Source organism: Tigriopus californicus, chromosome 10 (genome assembly GCF_007210705.1).
Source record: "Tigriopus californicus strain San Diego chromosome 10, Tcal_SD_v2.1, whole genome shotgun sequence".
Lineage (NCBI taxonomy): Eukaryota > Metazoa > Arthropoda > Copepoda > Harpacticoida > Harpacticidae > Tigriopus > Tigriopus californicus.
In genome coordinates, this window is record NC_081449.1 from 3,500,570 (window position 1) to 3,506,654 (window position 6,085).

Here is a 6,085-nt window from a genome sequence, read left to right on the forward strand (position 1 = left end):
GAGAGCTATCAAGGTATTTTTACCTAGTGCTTGGGTCAGGAGTTCCATGTTTCCGTTCACCACGGGAATTCAATAAGTCAGGACCTTTCACCCCTGGCTGGTGGACGGAACATATGTCATTGGCAGATGGAAATGGGTGGATTGGTCGTTTGACATATTTGTTAAGGGCAGAGATATCCACAACTAGACAAACTGATCCATTGGGCCTTGGGACCACTAGACTTAGGCTCACCCATGTTGAAGGTTCAGGGGCACATTCAATGATCCCCGAAGTGGACATAAACTCGAGTTCTTTTTGGGTTTGATCATTGTATGCAAATGGAACATTTCTTGGGTGAGATGGATTGGAAGATCGTCCTTCAGATGAATGGTCATTTAATTCGTCTGACAAGCTCAGACCCATGATTGGACCACCAAAGACGGAGGGAAATTGTTCCACGAGATCACTTATTCCGTCCTTGACCTGCTCGTCTGATGGCTCTGACAGAATGGACCGTGAATAAGTCACTTTCCCAAGAAACGAGGGCTCGTCAAGCATTGTGGCTGATTGAGCGTCCTCTGGCAGGAACTGAAAGGTGGTATTCAACATCCCGAGATCGATCATGGAATGCCGGGATACGAGGACTTGATCGTGAATATCGGGGGTCACAAAAGCGGGAATGTGAGTTTGACATTTGCCCAAATGAAAGATTGTGATATCCACAGCTCCATAGCATTTCAGTTCCGAATTGTTGGCAGCCAGAATCGAACGAGATCGAGAACCGTCAATGGGGACCCCATATCGTCATCTCTGTTGCGCCTGTGTCAGGAAGTACGACCATGTGGAACGGAGTGCGGGATGGATTTCGACTCAGGTAGTGGGAGTGGGACGAGTTTTGGTGTGATTGACACGAATGATGGCGGTGTTGACGGGTCTCGAGGTACCAGGAGAAAAGGAAGAGCTGGGTCTGGAACAAGATTCGAAAGACCACGCCAAAAGGGCATCCAGAATAAACCGCCTGGCTTGTTGCATTTGCTGCAGTTTTTGCTCCAAGCTCTTGAGCAGGATGTGGCAAGTTCCCACAACCAATGCATTTGCCTCAAAGTGAATCGGGATTAGTTGGGTCATTGCTGGGGTTTGATTTAGAAAATGATTTGTCCTTTTTCCCAGATTTTGATTTCTTGTACGAGGAAATAGCAGCAACGGTGGAGGATCGAGAGCTTGAAGAAAGGAAAGCCGTGGGCCGATTCCCAAGCCATTGCCGTACGATGAAGAAGATCACGGGTCGGATCAGCTTGGCGAAGAAATTCTTCTAGTAATCGACGATACGAGCCACTGGTGAACATCCTCAAAATGCATTCCAACATCAGCAACAAGAGGAGAGTGTATGGATGCTTTGTGGATTTCTCCAAAGCATTCGACAGGGTGGATCGAACGCGGTTATTCCTCAAACTCCAACTATGGGGAGTTCCGCGTTCAATCTGTGTCCTGCTGTCCAACATCTATGCGGGACTCAGATGCTTCATTCGTTCTGGTGAGGACCTATCCCCCTGCTACTTCACTTCCCTTGGCCTTCCGCAAGGGGATCCACTATCGCCAATTCTTTTCAATCTTTATGTATCCGACCTGCCTGAAGCCCTCACTCACCAAGGCCCCACCATCAACCATTTTCCTATTCAATATATTCAATATGCAGACGACCTGGTTCTCTTGGCTAATTCAGCCGTGGAATTGCAAAATGCCATCAATGCACTCCACGGTTATTGCCAAGAGAACGGCCTTCAAGTCAACACCATCAAGACGAAGGCCATGGTTTTCCATAAAGGTCGTCTGCCTCCCACCTCCTTCCATATTAACAATAGTCCGATTGAAATCGTCAATAGTTTTAACTATGTCGGTTTCACCTTCTCCACCCAACTCTCATTCACCAATCACCTCAAATCCACAATAACTAAGGCCAGGGCCAGGATCGGATACATATGCAATAGACTTCCCATGAAGAATCTTCCCCTCCCAATAGTCCTTCAACTCTTCCGTATCTACGTCACCCCAATTTTTCTCTACGGCCTACACCTTTGGCTTCCCAACTCCGCCCAATCCGCCCTCAAATCCGCCGATGCCACCTACACCAAGTTCCTCAAGCGATACCTCTGCGTGCCCCAATATGCCAACAATGCATGGACACATTTTCTATGTGAAACCGAGCCCCTCACCATCGGGCTGGCAAGGTTAGTGTCCAACAGTGTTGGGAACCTGACCTTTCCGGAGGTGATGTCCGGACACAAGTTGTCCTTCCCGGTCAAGGACTTGATAACACCTTATTGTCCTTGGCCCGACATCCCCTCGGAATATTGGCGGTCACGCACCTTTGTTCGGCTCCCGTCCAAATGCCATCAGCGACGGGAGTTGACAAAGGATCTGTTCAATCTGGCCCATCCACTCTACTGCAATAACCAAGATTTTCATCACTTACCTCTACCTACCTGTCTTTGTACTATCTATCTGCAACTCACCTCTTACCTTTTTTCATGTGCATTGAACCAATTCTAGTCATACTCATTGTGATATCACTTTCTAGTCAACTATTTTATTGCCTTTACCTTCCTTACATTTTTCTTGTTTTATCATTTTGTATAATGTATATACATTAGATTTTATTTTATAGTTACTTTTACGCCATGACATGACCAAGAGTCGCAATAAAGATTATTAAAATGTAAAGATCGTCTTCGCCCATGGTGGCGAGTTCTTTTTTTTTGATTTGGTTTTTCACGGGCTTTTCTAACCGCTACAGGGAATGTAATCCCCAGTACTATTAAAATGAAAGGTTATGATTCGTTTATTTGTTACCTTTCAAATTTTATATGATATTTGGTCCACCAGGGACAGCTGGGCTAACGCGGACGGAATACTCTTTTTCAAATCTTTCCCGCCAAAACACCGTGAGGCCGACTTTTGACTCGATCAACAAACTCCTGATACTAATGGCGTGCGGAATACGATCAATGTAAGTGGGGATTTCGCGTAAAAAGTGATAGTGTTCGGAGATTTCAAAGGTCGTGTACCCCCCATGAAAGACCTGACTGGTTTCTGCCACTGGTGGAGTGTCATTTACCCCGGATTTCAAGTATAAAGGCCTCCCAAGACAGATCAATTGGGGGCCAAAGTGACATTTAGGAATGATGAACTTTGTTCGGTTCATTTGGGCTTCTCAGCTTACAAAATGATGACCAAGCCCACATGGATGGTGTTACCAGGGTGGTTGAGGTGATGGCTCCCACTATCCCAGTTCTCCACCAGACTTGGAGTCAAGTTTGACATTTGAAAGCCACACAGGTTGCTTGCCAACTTGACAATCACGCTACTAGATAAAACAACAATTATAGCTTTTATTGGCCGGAACATTCTGTTATAAAGAACTTTGAATGATCAATAACCCAAGTTCTCAAGTGCATTTGCGACCATTGTGTTCAATAATCAGTGTTGAAGGACCATGTCTAGGTCGAAATTGCTACTCAGGCCTGACAGATCCAATCCAGGAGCTCCAACTGCATGTACTATTCTATGTATTGTGTTTTGGACAGTACAACCACAATAATTTGCAAACACCAAAGCGAAATATCAGTGAAAGGACATCAAAGTGCGAATTAAGTTATTCCTTTGAAATTGTGCTAATCATAATAAGCCATGTGAGTATAAAATTGCTTTTGCCTATCTTTTTGCCCTAACAACGCCTTTTTACTGGAAACAGAAACCTTCAATAAGGACATTGGTCATAACTTAGAATTGAGAAAAAAACACATTTTTTGTGTTTGCTAAATGTTAACTTCATTGTCATCATCTGATATATTCATATTTGTAATGTTATGATAAAAGGTTGCAATAATGTAATTGTAGTTGACTTTAGGGTTGACAATCATGTTCTAAGGCAAGGACGGCTGTACCCTGGACACATAGTCACCCTAAAAATCAACAGCTGCGAGACATTGAAAGGGCTAAATTTGAAGCGACTGTGCTCTGACCTTACGAAATCTGAAGTGAAATCCGCTTATAAATCATTGTGTGTGACTACTACTCAATGGCCCGCCCTTGGGTTGACCTCACTACCATTTTGTCAAACCATTTCAAGAAGTTGGTCAACCTGACCCGTCCCCTCACACTGGATTGGAGCCATTGAAGATATCAAATCCAATATCCTCTGGTTGTCTGTTCTACGTTTGAAAACATCGTATCTCAAGATCCAGAAAGGACTCAAAACTGAAGAGAAAGGCATGAATGACCCTTCATTAGTGACAAATTGTCCCCAACTGTGACCCAAGCAGCCTTACTTTTTGCAGCCCAGAGACTGCCCATCTTTTTTTTTTGGAATTGGCCATCCAACGACCAAAGACCTGTCATCAGGACTTGTGAATGCAAGCAACCTAGGGAGCTTGATACGGATTCATTAAAACTAAGAAAGAGGTTGACCAGCTTGAACAAGTTGAGTTATTGACATATGATTGGGCACACAGCGAGTATTTGTGAGTGAGTGTCTCTCAGCTTGCCTGCCTGTGAGTCTGCGTAATAGAATGTCAATTGTGTATTTCCTTCAAAAGTGGTGTCCCTTGCTCTTCTATGTGATAACTGATGTGACTGACAAGCCAAGTTTGTTTGCTCTCATATCACTGACCAAGATGAATCATTTTATTGGCCATTAGTCCCCACATTGTCAACGGCATCCATGACACCCGGAGAGAGCATGAAAGGTTCCTAAAAATGTTGTAAAAAGACAGTCGGAATTCCAACTCTATCCCCAGACGGCCATCAGCAACCTATTTCCAACTTGAGACCCCGACTAGTGGACCCATACTCCTATTTTCTATTAACTAAAGTGAAGTGTTGGTAATTAGGCCTTGGGACACTATTCCATATTTTGAGCCTAACTGTAAAGTTGTTTGCCTGCGTGGTGACCTGGCCTATAACCACATCAATCATAATGTTCATCAAAAAATGGAAGAAATGAAGAAAACTAAAAAATGATCAGTTAACCCTTGATACATATTGAATTCATATGAATGATGGGTGTGAACTTTGTGCTGTTTGGTCTCTTGATTATGAAATGCATTTGAAAAAGCCCATTGAGTTACCTCTTTTTAAATGTATCATATATATTTCTGTCAACACAACTTTGTGTTAATTCTTAAAGTTTGCCATCCTTCAGAATTGATAAGGTGCAAGAGCTTTGCAACAAAGACTTCTCACTGGACACTTTTATCTCATTGTTCAAAAGGACTCTTTGTTGTTAAGCCCGTGCAAACAATATATCATGACACTTCTTAGATTATATTTTTAATGGCTGTAAGCTTGTGTACCTGCCAAAAGCAACTAGATTTCGGTTCAAGTATTCACCATAAATAGAATGGTGGTAAGAAGGGAGGCATTAAACATTAGAATAGTGTAGTACATTGGCTACTTTACATTTCTGGGTATTTTATACACTAAACACCCAGTTTGATGACAACATATCACCAAACAAGGTGATGAAAATAACAGTCTTGAACGTTATTGAGCTGAATAGCAAGGTTTTAACAAAACTCGCACGTTTTTTGACCTACTGAGTGGCTAGTGCACATTGCCCTTTTGTTGTCTGTCGTCTGGCCACTGTCCACCTCCATGTCTAGAGAACTCCTTGTCTAAGGCAAGAAGGACGAAAGACATGGAGACCTCTGCTCGGGCAGTCAGCTGTGCATTTTTATTTAATCTGATTGCAATCAAGCCAATGACTTTTTTTTGATAAGATCAGTTTGGTATGAGTTGAAAGAACTTACATAGCAAATTTCAGCACGATTGGGGCTTTGGTTGACGAGTAACAGTCAATTGAAATTTAGTACTGCCTGTGTACTTGAGCGAGTCATTTGAAGGAAAATTGACACGATTGTGGTGACGGAGAATAGTACATCGTAACAATGGCTGTACTTGGTCTTAAAATGCCCACAGTTCTACAAAAATCATTCAATCGTTCTGAAATTTTTTACCTAGGCTTCAGTTTGCCACACCCGAAATGTGTTGCAAAATAAGCTTATTGGCTTGACTAGAATCGAAAATCATATTTTTGCAAGGAGCCTC